The sequence below is a fragment of the Rattus norvegicus genome, chromosome 19 (assembly GCF_021556685.1).
Source record: "Rattus norvegicus strain SHRSP/BbbUtx chromosome 19, alternate assembly SHRSP_T2T, whole genome shotgun sequence".
Lineage (NCBI taxonomy): Eukaryota > Metazoa > Chordata > Mammalia > Rodentia > Muridae > Rattus > Rattus norvegicus.
Window position 1 is genome coordinate 46,609,019 of NC_141552.1, and position 16,345 is coordinate 46,625,363.

A 16,345-nucleotide genomic window follows, 5' to 3' on the forward strand; every position below is an offset into this window, starting at 1 on the left:
TATTGTGACAAAACACTACAATCACAACAACTCTTGTAAAGGCAACATTTAGTTGGTGCTGGCTTACACTATTATCATCATGGCAATAAGCATGGTGGTGTGCAGGCAGATGTGGTGCTGGACAGGTAGCTGAGAAGTCTACGTCTTGATCTTTAGGCAGAATACTCTGAGCCACAAGGCAAACTTTAATCTCTGAGACTTCAAGGCCCACCCTCAGTGACATAGTTCCTGTAACAAGGCCACATCTACTAGCAGTGCCAATTTCTATGAACCAAGCATTCAAACACATGAATCTATGGGGGGAGGGTGTCATTCCTATTCTGTATTTAAGGTATGTTTTATATACAGAAAATAAAAGAATATTGAGCTTTTTAATTTTGGGTTTTGGTACATACACACACTCTAGAACTCATGTCTCTTAGATACCATTCCCATTAGCGCAGAAAATTCTCCTTACCAACTCTTTCCTGCCTACCTGTACAGCTATAATTTAAATTTTTCTATAGATTCAGGTTGTGCATTCTTCGGCTTCATATGATGGAATAATACTATAGATACTCATATGTGTTAGTCCCCTGTGCTCAGCATTTTGTGAGATTTATTTGTTCTGTGTGTCAATAGTTTCCATTTTCTGAAAAATGTCTCACTCTATACTTGATGCTGATGACCGTACGAGATGCTTCCAAGTTTCACTAGCATGAATAAAGTGTGCATGGCAATTCTTGTGTATGAGAGTATATGGTAATATTCTTATTTCATATAATATGAATATATAACTATAAGATTACAAAAATACTTTCGAAATATAAATAAAATTTATTGTTAATGCAGTTCCTTTTAATATATTTCTTTTGTAACTATTACGGAGTTTTATGTGCCCTCCCAATTCCCTTGCCCATGTACCCTTCGTAGAAAGGACTCTAGCATTTTATAGGCTTTAAGGCACCCAAGGACCTGTAGCCTCACTATCATAGGGTACTGAGGCTTCTGGGTAGGACTGAATGACGAATAAACAAACCTGTATTCTTACTGTCTAATTATGTGATGTTCCCTCATGTCCTTTCCACTGCACAATCATGCAGACATTCCTAACACTGTCACTGTCACTGTCTTGAATCCATTTCAGGTAGATTTGGTGGGCGGAGGGAATTGTTTCCTTTTCAAGGACTTTGTGATATCGGTGAATTGGGAGACTGTTTCTCTGCAAGCTTCAAGACACTGGGGTGCCGACAAGTAGAGCGTGGATGAGGCTCCTCCACTGGCCACTCCAACCCGTTTGATTGTCCAGTCTTCTCCTAGCAGAGAAGTTGGAGCATCCTTCATGGCTGAATCTGGCTCTCGTCCCTGTGGTGTCTGGACTTCATGAGCTCTGTGTTTAGCTAAGACTTGTCAGAAGTAAAGTGGCTAAAGTATTTGAAACACAGCAGTGTTCTGGGATCCAATGAAGCATCTGAGCCCAAAATAGTTCTTGTACAATGCTGTGGTGACATCTCCTGCTCTTTCCCTCTTGCCTTGGACACTGTTGGAGTTTCTTTCCTCTCAGGAGTTTACTCTCTCAGTCCCCTGCCTATCTTTGGATGCAGTGTGTGTGGCAGTCTTCTTATCAGATTCACTTTTACCCTTAGCAAACCATTTCTTTAAACACAAGATCTCCATTTTGGATATTTGTTTGTTCATTTGTTTCAAGTTTATTGATGCCACTAGGCCTGGTTGTCTACTATTACCTGACTGTGTCTCTTTAAATGCAGGGTACACGAATCTCTCGGTAATTACAGAGCTAGCCTCCTGAACGACTTCCATGATTAAAAAATTTCATCATCAAAGGTGAGCCTTCATGGTTCTCTTCTTAATGTGGCTACTTCAGAGAGCTATTATACTGTGAGCAGGGGTGGACTGCTCATTTACAGAAAGAAGTACAAATGTACTTCCTGATGTGTCGGGTCATTTCAGGTAACAGACCAAGCCCTGGGCTATAGTGCAGAGTCAGGCAGAAAAAAAACTGCTGCTGCCGATCAGTTGCTAGGTGCTTGTCTTTGTGCCAGGGGATTATTTCTGGGCTCTGGTGCTGTTCACACAGAAACCACCACTACTAAGTCAAATGCTGTCTCTTCTCTCCTCTTGCTGACATTCTCCTCAGAAGAACCTGAGGTCTTCTGTTGACTTTTCCTCGCCTCACCCAAGTTGCAATTTCACCCATCCTCCATTGGGAGTGGCATCTTCAGTATTCTTTCTTGGTGATCCAACTAGGAGTGGGGAGAAACAACACTTTAAACCACAGCACGTTCCTCCCACTTTACCCTGTAAGCTTCCTTCATCCTTCTACCAAACGTTTATTGAAGTCACCTGTGTGTTTGGTAAATATAATTAGCACGGTGGAAAACTGTACATGGATAAGATAAGATATAACCCTTCACTCCAGGAGATTATTGTTTAAGAGAGAGGGAGGTGCGGGTGAAGCATGGGCACACCTGGCTGTGATTAAAGAAAGAAAGTCTGTCTTCCACAGAAGAAACAGAAACAAAGCTGAGTTCAGGGAGAGGAGTCAGCCTCATGATTCATCATTAGGCTTTCTTAATTTTGTGTACCTGCTTATCATATATGATATTCTATGTAAATCATATATTTATGCAATGTACTAAGATAACCATATTAAAATTGAAATACCAAGCACACGGACAAATGAGATAGGCAATATATCTGAGGTGGTTTGATTTTACTGGATGACTACAGAAACCATTCCTTGCCCTGTGAAGTACACTATTAATGGCATTTTCAGTCATAGTAATGTGACTTCTATAACAGATCAGACTGAATGCTGAGGATTTTGCATCAAGAGTATTGTTTTAAACATTGTATTATGAAGAAAATGTATGCGCAATTCACTTTTCCTTGCAAATCCTTACATTGCAAGGACATTATTGTTCTTATTTTAAATTTGTATACTCTTTGCAGGAAAGCATACAGGAGATCATTTTTTTTAATTTTAAAAGGCTAGATAAAGACTATTTGGATCCTTATCTCATATTATAGACCACCCTAAGATGAAATGAATGAGAGACAGAAGAAGCAGTACCCTGTAGGTTTCAGACTTAGAAGACCCCTTTCTATAATATTAGTGTCTGACACATATGCTCAGGGAAATTTATATGTTAATTCGTATGTTAGATATAAGTAACTATCAATTTATTTGTTATTTTTTTAATCACTACAAATAGATGTTAAAATATACTCTACTCATACTTGGACCATTTGATAGTGCCCTGGGGTACATGAAAGCTAGCCTGTCAACTCAGGTTATAGCTTGAGTTGACATTAAATGCCTCATATATGACTGTGTTAGAGGAAACTTCACAGATGACATTCACTTTGAATGTTGTATAGAATCTAGAACACAGCTGGCTTGTAGAAGAGAAAATTCCATGTATGCATGGCAGAAAGGATGGTTTAAGTTAAAGCTAATGAAAAGAATAATACTATGGAAATAAATACCAATTGATGACCATTTGGTGAAGGCAATACAATCCTGTTTATTTAGTTTCTATCCTGAATAAGAGAATGAAGATAAAGAGAACTGAGGATGACTGGAGAGGAGATATGAAGAGTCACTGGTGATTTTTAATCATTATTTGACTAAGTAAAGCATGGGCATATAAGAAAAATTGGAAAGGATACATGTGGGGGATCATGAATAGGATTAATGAAGGGGAACTGCTTGAAAGAAAATTAAAGGAAGAGTTGAAGAAAGGCCACCCACCATTTAACCCCATGGCCTCAGTCACACCCGAGACTGAGATTAACGATTCTTCTCTGGAGCTCTGAATTCCTTTAATAATAATGTGTTTGCCAAATAGAGTTCCTTGGTAGCATCTTTTCTACCAGGCAAGTAAATTTAGCATACAATCAAATATTTGTAACCTTAGGATGCTGGTTTAAAAAAATATCTGTTTAGGCAGCTTAGAGATAGTAATTCAAGACAAAACTGATAATTAAGCGTACTGTCAGAACATAAGAACATCGAGAACAGTCTCTTCATGGACGTGTGCACCTGCAATCTCTACAGAAGTGTCATCAGTTCAAGTCTATGAGGTAAAAATGTACCCTCCAATGAAAGGAAACAAACAAACTCTAAGAGAGAGGAAAGTTACTGAGTACGGAGTCATATTTATGATAAAAGTAATATAATCCTCAAAGGCTACACTAAAGGACCACTAGTCTCAGTTGTTTTGACTGTATAGACCAATGAAGTCCATCAAACCTGCTACTCATTTTTCCACTTTGATGTGATAGATGATGCTTTATAATTGTCAAAATACAAAAATAAAACGGTAGAATTTATAAAGGAACACAGAAATGACCAAACTTTTGCGATTAACAACAAAATCAAAGACCATGGATTGGGAGGTAATTTAACAGGGAAAGGTAGGAAAGATAGAGGCATTTATGTAAAATCGGTAACTGTATTATACCCAAGAGAAGGCAAGACAGTGATGGATGAGTGTGCATTTTAGAGTGTGCCCTTATTTACAATTTGGTTTTGTTTTAAACGTGAATAACGAACTGCATATTCTTAAAGAAAATGACCTTGTCAGACCCATCTGCTGTGACTATGAAAAGTATGGTGTTTTTAGAAGACTTGGTGGATTTTTATTGTGGCTTTAACATGTTTTAAATTAAATTCTACAAGAGACAATCATCAATCTATTTTTTTAAAAAAAAACAGCTTTACAGAAGACTGCCAGACCAAAGATCAAACCCATAATTGTTATGAAATACATACCAACTTGAAGGAAGTATGTTGTGAATGAAGTATCAATAATTTAGGAAAAGGGTAGGCCCATGAGATTTATTTTTATCATGGTGTAGACTACAGAGGATAGGATTGGTTATTAAAGTAGAATATTTCTCATGAATATTGACAAATTGAAAGAGATTAGCAGAATTATCATAACACATTCAAATACTGAGGGCAGACAATAGCTTCTAAGAGTTGATCCTTGCTCTCTAGCCTACTCTTTAGTGATCCTCAACCTGTGGGTCCCAACTCTTTTGCAGGTCAAAGGACTATTTTGTTAGGTTGGAAGACAATTGGAAAACACATTTTTTATATTTATATTATGTTTCATAACAGTATCAAATTACAGTTATGAAGTAGCACCAAAAATAATTTTATGTATGAGGGTCACTACAACACAAGAACTGTAGTAAAGGGTTGGAGCATTAGGCAGGTTAAGAACATTGCTTCTCAATCTGAGACCGATGAATATTTTAGGGCTGATATTCAGTGTCTTGGGAATATAGCTCTGTAGGGGAACATGGGAAGCGGTACAGTGAGAGGCAGGAATAGGAGTCTTGACTTTTATAAGTGGGCGTTTCCCACTTATAGCTGTAACTTCCTGAAGGTGGAGGCAGGGAAGGGGGTAGGGGATCAAGACTTCAAAGTATCTTTTACTACCCAGTGAGTGAGATCCAACTTGGGCTGCATAAGACCCTGTCTCAAAATAAATAAGGAAAGGAAGGAAGGAAGGAAGGGAGAAAGGAAGGAAGGAAGGAGGAAGGAAGGAAGAAAGAAAGGAAGGAAGAAAGGAAGGAAGGAAGAGGGAGGTGTGAGGGAGAAGAGAAAGTAGAAAATAGGATAGTGATAGGACAAAACCAAAAATATTAAAGAAATAAAGTTGTGACTCAATACAAAATATTTAGAGAGCCAAAAAATAAAAAAATAAAATAAAAATAAAAAAATTGAGGGCCATGAGCAAAAATTAAAATAACTATGATAATTCAACTTAGGAGGATAGGCACTGCTTATTTAATACGCTTACATTAAAAAATTACTTAGCATAATGGATGGAAATCAACCATTCTTTATTTATAGTAAGGGTCAATATGAGAGGAACTGTGCCCCAACTACAGCATATAGGATTTAGATATGAAAAAAAATAGAGGCAAATTGGCTGAAAAGGAAAGATTACTATAGAAGATTATAGGAGTTTCTACTTGGGAGGCTATAAAAACCAGCCTCTCGAATGTCACGGCTGATACAGAATTCAATTTAAAAGCCTAGAGAGCAGTGAATGCTGGAGATGGGTGAACTGGAAGATGCAGGGAACAACAGAATCACTGAAGAGATCTTCTGACCTAGAAATATAACCATTGTCTTAAAAATATCCGTGTTATGAGTAGAATTAGAAAACCATTGGGAAATAATATCATGTTGTGGCTTCTCATTATATTTCTTTTTCCTGCTTGAAACTGGGCACAAGTTTGGGAAGTTGCCAAGTGGGCTCTAACTCTCTATTGTTGAAACATAAACCTCTTTATATAATAAGCACTCAGAAAATCCAGATGGAAATACTGGGCAGTTTTATTTCGAGCAAGAATAATAACAACCTTTTTGCTTTCCCTATCGTTTATTCATGTGTTAGTTTGTATTCTTCAAGGTCTGTGTAGATGCTTGGCAACAGAACTGGGTTCTGTGCAATGCAGAAGGGAAGACTCTAAGGGGGTGTGACCACTTAAGTGTTCTTGGATAAGACTGTAAGAAAATTTAGAGCATACTGTCAGACCAAGTTATTAGATGATATGACTGGGCTATTTTTACTGCATTGTCATTTTCCGGGTTGCAGAGGTCATAGAGGAGGAAGATTTTTCAAGTGGCTGTTCTGAAAATCTCTATGTAGGCCTAGAATTCACAGAGATCCATATGCCACTGCCTGGGAACCACAACACCTGGGTTGGGCCCCACCTCTTAAGGGTTCTATAGCTTCCTAACACTTACACTCTTGGGACCAAGACTTTAAAACATGGATATTTAGAGGACATTCCAAGTCCAAATTATAGAACCAGGAGAGGAATCCAGACCTATGACAATGAACTCTAGGCTTTTGATTCTCTTTAGTTTAGACTAAAGAACTTCACTTCCCCATGACTTAGACTTTTGTGAGTTAGGTGAATGTCAGACTGACAGAGAGATTATTATATTCCAGCTTTCTAGAAAGTAGACTAGTGGGTTTCCCCCTTATTACTCAGTCATTTTGTTAGTCACAGGACTACTTATTTGTTAGTTGCTTATTGGTGAAATTATGTTGTTTTGGCAGAAACTGTGATGGCTAAATAATTACAATAGAGACTATAAATATCTTAGCAAAAATAAATCTAGGTTATTTTTGTTTTCTGAAATGAACATTAAGGCTCTATTAGCTTTCACTTAACGATGGTAGCCAATAGTAAATATTAGTTATTCATTAATTCAAAGTATTCTAGTATGGAAAGTAGTTGCCTTTGCAGGTAGCTTAATTTATTGATGAATGTTCTTCAAAGTTATAGCTAAAAGGTAAAATATGTATGTATTCTGGATAGAAAAATATAAGCACTATAAAATGTATTAAAGAAAACAATTAAATAAATCTCTTGTGTTTGGTTAATTTGAAGGCCATAGTTATGTTATGGAAATAACTCAAATACCACATGCTTTATTCTAGGTACCCTAAGAAGCAAGAAGTTCAGCTATATGGTGGATCAAGACAATTATTAAACTCAGGAAAGAATGAAATTAACCATGGCTCAATCAGTATTCTATCACTTTGTCTGTTAATTGTCTGGATTATTTCATCCTTTAGGAACGGTAGACAGAACAGCCAGGGTAACAGTTGAGACATGAGTCTCAGCTCTGCTGCTTGAGAAAGTCATGGCAGAAGTATGGTGAGGAGGCTACTAATTTGGTAAAGGGTCAAATATCCAGAGATCCATGTTAACTGAGCATGGTGACATCTGCCTGTAATGCCAACTTTCAGAAGGCAGAGGCAAGACGTTCTGGGTCACCCTGGAACACATAACTACATACTTTATCATAGAAAACAAACCACAATACAACACAAAATAATGCAATTTTTTTAATTTTTTCTTTCTTTCTTTCTTTCTTTTTTTTTTTTTTTTTTTTTTTTTTTTTTTTTTTTTGGAGCTGGGGACCGAACCCAGGGCCTTGTGCTTGCTAGGCAAGCGCTCTACCACTGAGCTAAATCCCCAACCCGCAATTTTTTTTAAAAAAAAAAAAGGAAAAGCAAACTGAAAACAATAACAAAACAGAAAAATTCTTCTCAAATTTTTGTCAATAAAGAAGCATTTCTTCTTTCTATCTGACTGTTACGTGTAAAGTTAAATTCATTTATTTTAAAGATGTCTTTACAGCATATTCTTCTCCTTTCTTTATGACATTTTTATTTGTACTGGCTATTTTATTTGTATGGATGCTATTCTAGTGCCTGAAGGTGGTAGCTAAGAGCTTCAGGTTAAACTTAGATAAGCCATATCACTTGGTTTTTTTTACTCACATCTTTCTTGTCACTATAAAATTACAATATCTAAATCCTACAGTTATGGAGATCGGTAAGGCCAATGGACAGAAGGCCTTAACACAAGTGATGCAGTTGAATGATCCATCATCCTCTTAGTTCTTTTGTTGAATATAGATGGGTGATAGTAATCTGAAGTAGATGGGTATTTCTTCCCATTAACAACTGATGGAAGATTTTGACAGAACTTTTACCAGGAATCAACGTTGCCTGAACTAACATTTGCTAAGTCTGCAAGAGACGCTACCCTGAAAATGTGGACATAGGGAGTATTATCAGAATCGATGACATTTACTTTCCCCTCCCACTATCTAATTATCAGGTGGTTTTAGTAAACGGAAAAGCAGACAAATGAAGAACTACTTCAATAAAACACTGGTCCTGAAGAGTACATCTTGTCATGCAAAGATAGTTTGCTTTAAAAGTAATGTACATTGAATTAAATGATGTCATAATTTTTGATAGACTCATTTGTTACAAGGTACAGAGCCATAGATATACTGGATAAAGACACACTTGAAATTGAACTAGAATTCTAGTTCTGGCTTCAGAAAGAGAATAAAGTCAGGGCATTGGAGAACCAAGGAATAGACATAAAGGAGAGAAGAGGCTGGAGAGAAGCTTGGGAGTGCCAGAATGACAAGGAAGGAAAACTGGTTGGCAACAATGTAACAGTCACAGAAAGAGGTGAGGCATGAGGCAAGACAGTACATAACTTTACTTCTCAGGAGGCAGAGGCAGGAGTGAACTGGCTGGTTTCGGTAACTTGCCTGTATAGTGAAAACCTGGCCCAGAAAAATAAAATGAAATAAGAACTGAAACCTAGTGACATATCATGGCCATTATATATGTTCAGATTACCTGGCGAGGCCAAGAATACTTAGGACAAGCTAAATAGCAACTTGGCCACTGGCCGTGGACTTTTGGACCATGAGCTAAAGCTCCCTTTTCCTAAGTTGATTATCTCAGGTGTTCCGTTAGGACAGAGTGCTGACTTACCCACCTTCTTTCATTTCTTTCATTTTTATTCCTTCCTTTTATGTTCTCTTGTTTCTCTCAAACACATCTTGATGCAAATTATACATGATTTGAATGTGAGGTTCATCAGTTAATTACTAGAGGCCTGAACTTCAGCCAGTTCCTTCTGAGTGCCGATATTCAGGTAAAACGATGAATTAATGTTGTTTAATTTGTAAAAGGAAGATCTGCTTCCAAGGGTTTCTGTGAAGACCACATATAACAGCTGATACAAAAAGCACTATATAACATTTGAGGCAAATATAGATGTGGATTTGTAATAATACTAATGTATTTCTGTATTCTTTCTCTTCCATTTTTCCTTTATAATTTCAAGTACCAAGAAGTCAAGAAAGAGACAAAAAGCATACTCTTTTCTCTAAAATTCTTTCATAAAGGGCTTAGGAATAGAGGAACAGATCTGAGATTTTTCTAGGACTTTTTTAGTCATATGACTCCATAATTAAGCCAATACATATTTCCTCTTTGGACTGTTCATTGCTTTTTCATTGAGCTAGAGAAGCTACTCTTCTGTGGTCCTGGATATTTTCTGAAGTGAAAATTCAAGGAAAAAACAGTTTCAGAGAGTGTGGAGTGAGAGTGGACTGAGAACAAAATTACTTCTACCAGACATGGTCAAGTCTGACCTGTGTGGGCTGCAATGTTCACACCTCTGGGATTAATGAACAAAATCTAGACATCAGTTTCCCTCTGGATTAGCCATGGCTGTGGTGTCTATGGAAATCCTAACAGAGGCCAGCCCTGTGCTGGTTTAACTGTGTTATCAGATGACATAGATCTTAGTGGTAGCTGCTTTCTCAATACTGTTGTTTTTCTAGAATCACAATAAATACTGGCTTAGCTCTAAGCATATACTATGTTCCAGCACCTTCTACGGGCTGCCATGGGACACATTTCTTCACAGCAGGAGCTTTAATCCATCCAGTGACAGCCCATGTCCTGGCAATTTCCTTATAGTCAGACCTGGATTTCATAGGAAGCTGGAGAATCATTGATTTTGGCCCCAGTCCTATTCTGTCTTTGGGGTTATGATAACAAGCTAGCACAAACTGAATGGCTAACAACAACATCAGCAGTTCATTGTTTTGTACCTCTGGAGACGAGATGTCTAAGACCAACATGTTTTCGGGTTACTCCCATCTGAAACCTGTGAGGAATACTGATCCAGCCATCTCTCCAAGCTTCCTTACCTTGTTAGAATATGCTATTCCTCGGTTTATGATGTATCATCTGATACTACTACTTTCTTCATATGGTGTTCTTCTGTGTTTAGTATCTGTATCCAAACTTCTTTTTATAAGGACACCAGTCATACTGGATTAAAAGCTTGTACTATGTAATTTATTCCCTCTGCAACAATGCTATTATATCTTAAAAAGGTCACAGCCTTAGGTACCAATAGCTAGAGCTGTAGCATATATATTTTTAAAGGAAAAGAACTCTATGAATAAGGATAAACTCTGGAATACATTTTATTGAAAATTATTAAGAGCTCAAATTACATAAAGTATATTTAGATAGTCCAGACTTATTGAGTAAGTCGTGAATGGTCCTTCCAACCAACATTGACATTTGGGATAGCTGTCAAACTTACTTGCTAGTTGAGAACCTGTATGGATAGATACCAGATGTTTGCAAAGAATATGGCCAAAGTAAATTATATATGGCTAGCATTTATTTTTTTTTTGTTCTTTTTTTTGGAGCTGGGGACCGAACCCAGGGCCTTGCGCTTCCTAGGTAAGCGCTCTACCACTGAGCTAAATCCCCAGCCCCTAGCATTTATTTTTAAACCATTTACATTTAAACCAGAAATCTTTGAGATCTCCTCTGGTGGTCCAAAAGGGGAAATAAAAGCATTATTCTCTTATTCAAATGAAATAGAGGTTTAAGTATCCATTCGGCCCATTTATTTACATTAAAGCTATGGAGTCTCTATGTGTGCAATTGATCTATGCAGAACTCTAAAGCATAGTTTTCAGTGAGAAGCTAGAGGGGATATTTTCATCATGGTCAATGTACATAAATAAAAGTTTGGAGTAAGTAAACACTGAGAAATGTAAGATTTGGAAGTTTTGGAGAGTAAGAGAAAACAAAGAAAAGTAGTCTGATATTCTAAAACAGAGGATCCTACCAGGTCTTGACTGAGTTCAGATCTGTGAAAGATATACTTAAAGATCTGGAAAGGTTGCTGACCCTCACTTTGATGCTTCTATTCCATAGACCTTGTCTTCTTTAGGAAAACAGCATTTATAAAGCATCAGGGGTTGTGTGGATTTGCCCCTGCCTCTCTGTACTCTATCACACAGCACAGTTCTTAAGTTACTAAGAGTACAACTTTGCATGTTTCATATATATTTAAAAATTATGACCAAGAACATGGAATTATAAAGGAGAGATAAGGATTATGTATTAGGAGAACTCTAAGGACCTAAGGTATGAAGTGTAGTTTGTCCTAAAAGATTTACAAATGAAAGTGTTTGAGGTATAACCAGCTTGTGCCTCAGGTTTGTAATCTGAGTAATATTTTTACTCAAGACTGGAGGACAGGAAATAGTGAACCCAGTGCACATCACAAAACCAAACCCTATGGCCATGTCCTTGATTAGAAATGGCAAAAGACAGCAAAAATGAGGAGCATGTGACTTCCCTTAAGGACCACAACACAGTTATGCTGTCATTGAAACTGTCCTTCCATTATTGTCGTTGACCCAGTTGGACAAGTTGCCTACTGTAAAGAAATACTGAGTGTCTGGTGGTAATTTTCTCATTATCCATCTGTTGCTTCTAATTTTATGCATGTTGCACCCACACACACATTTCCTTTTAGATTTCATACATTGTTTTCAGTTGTGTTATACACATTTACATGCAGTTCACATGTCTATAACACAAAATCATTTAGTGGAAATGCAGGCCAGTCACCGCCTCTGGCATGATGCTCAGTGATGTAGCAAAAAGTGGGTCCCAGAGTTACGCAATAGACTTTACACAAGAGTTGATTTTCTCTTCTAAAGGTCACTTTGAATGTCCACCCATTGTTAAAAATTGCCACATATTAACCTAATAGAGAAGAGAACGACTAAATACAAAACCCAGCATAGAAAAATCAAGTGTGAGAGACAAATGTGATCTTTCTGTGTAATGTGAGATGCTCTAGCATCTTCAAGAACACTGGAAAAGGCCATTATGAAACAGGATTGATCATTTCCCTTGACTCCCTGGCCTCACAGAGCAAGATGTGGAAAGCACCGAGAGATGATACACGGTTATAAAGAAAAGATAAGGTAAGCATGGGACTCTCAAACCGGAAATGAGATGGGGAACATGCTTTCACACAGAGCCAGGCAATTTACAGTGTGGTTGAGGCAGGCCCTGAAGCTTCAGGATACAGTCTGCCCTAGAAAGGGGGGAAGCTCCAGAGAAGCCAAGCTGTACACACACAGGCTTAGCGGGATAGATAGCCTTATGCAATTGTTGCCATTTTCACATTCTCACGAGTATTGATGTTATTTTTGGCTGTCCATCCAGTGAGGTGCAGAAATGCATGCACTTCAGAGATCCAGGGGTGATCTCCATGAAACCTGCCCAGCTGTGGGAGGGACAGACATTTGGGTACATGAATATTCAGATGTGTGCCTCCCAGCAGCAGACACTGGAGACACTGTTTGAAATGTCAGAAATCTGAGCTAATTTTCTTTCTATATTTTTACTTTTATTAAATTATTGTTCATGTATAAAACGTAATTAAATGGAGGTTAGGAGACACCTTTGTGGGTATTGGTTCTCTTTTTCCAACGCTGCATACTTCTAGAGGTCAAACTCAGGTCACTGGGCTTGCATTCTCAGGCAGCAAGTCCCTTCAATCCACAGAGGCACCTCGCCAGTCCCTGAATATCTTATATCTTGAATGATCCAACAATTCAACTTCTTGGCACATAAAAAAGCCAGGATTGGGGGTTGGGGGTTGAGTTCTGGGACTGGAACTCATTGAGGCTGTCAGGCTGGTGTGGCAAGTGATTTTACCCACAGGGCCATCTTGTGGGCCTTCATTTAGAAACTTTAGACCTTAGAGCAGACAAAAGGATGGATTTACCCTGTGAAGGTAGCAAAAATGAGTAGCAAGCACAGAACATAAGGAGAACTATGTTTGCCTTTCTTTGCAAATTGCCTAACAGAACACTTGTTGATTCTTATGCAACCTATGCACTTACTAAATACATTAAATAAACTTTGGTAACAAACCTTGATAGATTCAGTGGTATAGGATATCTTAAGGTCAATAATATGATACTATTTGTGTATCATAAATCTCTAGAATATATTTGATTATGATAACTCACCTCTTTCCCTCCAACACTTTGGCAATACTACACTGCATGCTTAAGGTTTTCCACATTTGGGCATAAGAAATTCAGTTTCTGGAATATTGTCAGCTCCTAGAGAAACTGGCAAAGGTCAGTCCTTGCTACTAACATAGAAGTTTGAGAGATCCAGCAGACAAAGGTGGAGGGTTTTCAGGCTCCTTCACCACCATCCAGTAGCTTTGGCCTTAAGCCTATATGAGATATGCAGGCTTGGTTATGAGATCGTATATTAATGATGCTCACTGTTCTAAGGTTGGTGAGATAGAGAGGATTCGTCTTTAACTTACCAACTTGCTTTCCTTCCTCAGAATAAGCTGTGGTCTGCCCTCTTTGCTGGCTTCCACCCCCATATCCAGGAGGCTTTAGCATTAATAAAAATAAAATTAAATCTCCAAATGAAAAGTATTACATTACTGACCCTCAAATAAATTGCATGTAAACAGTTATCTGCAATCAACTGTGGGTTAAAATGTTACCAAGGTTCTCAGACTCTATCAGGAAGATCTTTAGCTCAGTCTTGATCTGACCTCACTAGGGTAACACTTTCCTTGCACAATAATAGCTAGAATTGCTCTCCATCCAGGTTCCTGCACACTAGAAATGCTTGCAGGAGAGAGTAGTTTACCAGAGCATTCTTGCAAGCCCACAGCCACACCCAACAGGGCCAGCTATGTTTCTTGAAAACCTTCCATCGTCTATCAGGATGCTTCCTGCCCCCTGTGGACTTGAAAACTTGAAAATGCTTTGTGTTTCAGTGACGTCCTGCCTCCAGAGGACCTACCAAACTTACCAGCAATTAATATCTTCTGGTGTCATGTTAGTACAGCTCCCACAAAATAACAGAGCTCATAACAGCCACAGGCTGTGTGACTTCTGCATCTACCTGATACCTGTCTGGTGAGTTAAGAAGTAAGGGCCTGCAAGGACAGACATGGAAATCCATGCATAGAGTCCTCTCTCTTACTAGTGTATTTAAATAAAACATTACCCAGGATCTCACATATGCACATGACCATACCATATACACACTTAATCTTAAAATCTGGATCCTATGAAATTATATGTATATATATGTATATATATTTTTATATATGTAAATGATTCGGTAGGGCTCACAGTCACATGTACTTTTTAGAGACTTCTGACAGCAGTGGCAACAGGACACCCATGGAATTCCATTTGCATTCAACAAAATGACAGTGTGACACATAGTACCCCACCTCAGTGTGTGCATGCGCACCTGGCAGCTGTACACATTTCCATGGCAACAGCCTGAAGTACTACAGAGGAGCAATTATCAATGTTTGACAGATTATTGCACTAACTCTTTAACCATTTTGAAATTTACCAGAGTTCGTGCTTTCTCAGATTCCTGCTTCTCCTTTTCCTTGCATCTCTCTCCTCCTCCATTGACTATGACTTTAAGTTTTGACAATTATAGAAAATAATAGTCAATTAAGTGCTACAAAGATACTCTGGAGCAACTTTGACATCACTATAGCAATTATGGTTAATTTTTCAATTGGCCTCTCTTGAAAGGCCTAGAGCAAATTTTTTTTTGTTTTGTTTTATGAGAAAGAATAGGTAAGATGTGAGAGGTTTCTTCTGAATAGATTTTATTAAAATAAAACACTACAAAGCATGGGGTTTAAAGAACATATTTTTGTGCTGCCAGTTCAGCTTAATAGTGCTATTTATTCTAAACTTGATGGAATAGCATTAAAATAATGGTACACGCTAAAAAGTCATTAGACTTAAGTATTAAAAATGTTATTTCATCCTTTAAGGCATGTAAATAATTTATAGTGTTTACTGACCAACTACATGATAAATAAAGGAAGACCATAGAAGAAACTGTGCAGTAAAATAAGGCAGTTGAGCACTGTCCAAATCTGACCTGCAGACTCATGCAGAGACTGTCAAAGTGGACAGTGCTGAGGGACTGTGTTGCACTTGAAGAGCACAGGAAGTTTACCATGTTATGCGGGGCCACTCAGTCATTTATTGTCTTTATGCCTTCAGTTTATAATCCATAGATGAGGACATTTGTTCAATGAGATGAGAGGTATAAAAATGGACTTTGAATATACTATTGTAGTGGCATTAGAGAAATAATGGTGGTGAGATAGACCCTGGGCAGATTGTCTTTAGAGCTTTGTTAATGTTTATAGTGGAAACCTCTCTCTCTCCCCGCACCCCTCTCTCTCTCTCAAAATCTAGCTGAATAAGAAGTGCCCTGCAGGTTCATGTATTTGAATACTTGGTGCTTAGATGATGCTATTGTTTTGGGAAGTTGTGGAAATACACTGGGGTAGATAAAGAGATCACAAGGGCTGTTTTATGATTATAGCACCACCCTAGGACTACTTTCTTCTCTGACTACCAAGTTTCAGTTCCAGCCACTATACTGACTCACCAGGATGAAAGGGATCCCTTTATTTGTGAGTCAAATAAACTCTGCCTGTCCCCCCCGTAAGTTCCTTCTATGATTTGTTCTGTCACAGGCATAAGAGAAGTGATTTGGAATTGTTGCATGATTTTGATACATACAATGTGTGGAGAAAGACAGTGTAATTAGCCAACCTCTCATCTTAAAGG

General features: G+C 38.0%; 1 long non-coding RNA gene across 4 annotated transcripts in view; it reads left to right on the top strand.

Moving 5' to 3' along the window:
• LOC102553276 (uncharacterized) overlaps positions 1-7,572 on the top strand; it is a 30,017-nt gene extending 22,445 nt beyond the window's left edge. For 2 of the 4 annotated variants that reach the window (XR_015643614.1, XR_015643615.1), the window contains exons 4-5: positions 1,749-1,824; positions 7,476-7,550. This is a non-coding gene — a long non-coding RNA (uncharacterized LOC102553276). Of the gene's footprint in view, positions 1-1,748; positions 1,825-7,475 lie in introns of all 4 variants that reach the window. The other 2 variants (XR_015643616.1, XR_015643617.1) reach the window with 1 other exon arrangement.
• The last annotated feature ends 8,773 nt before the right edge of the window (positions 7,573-16,345 follow it).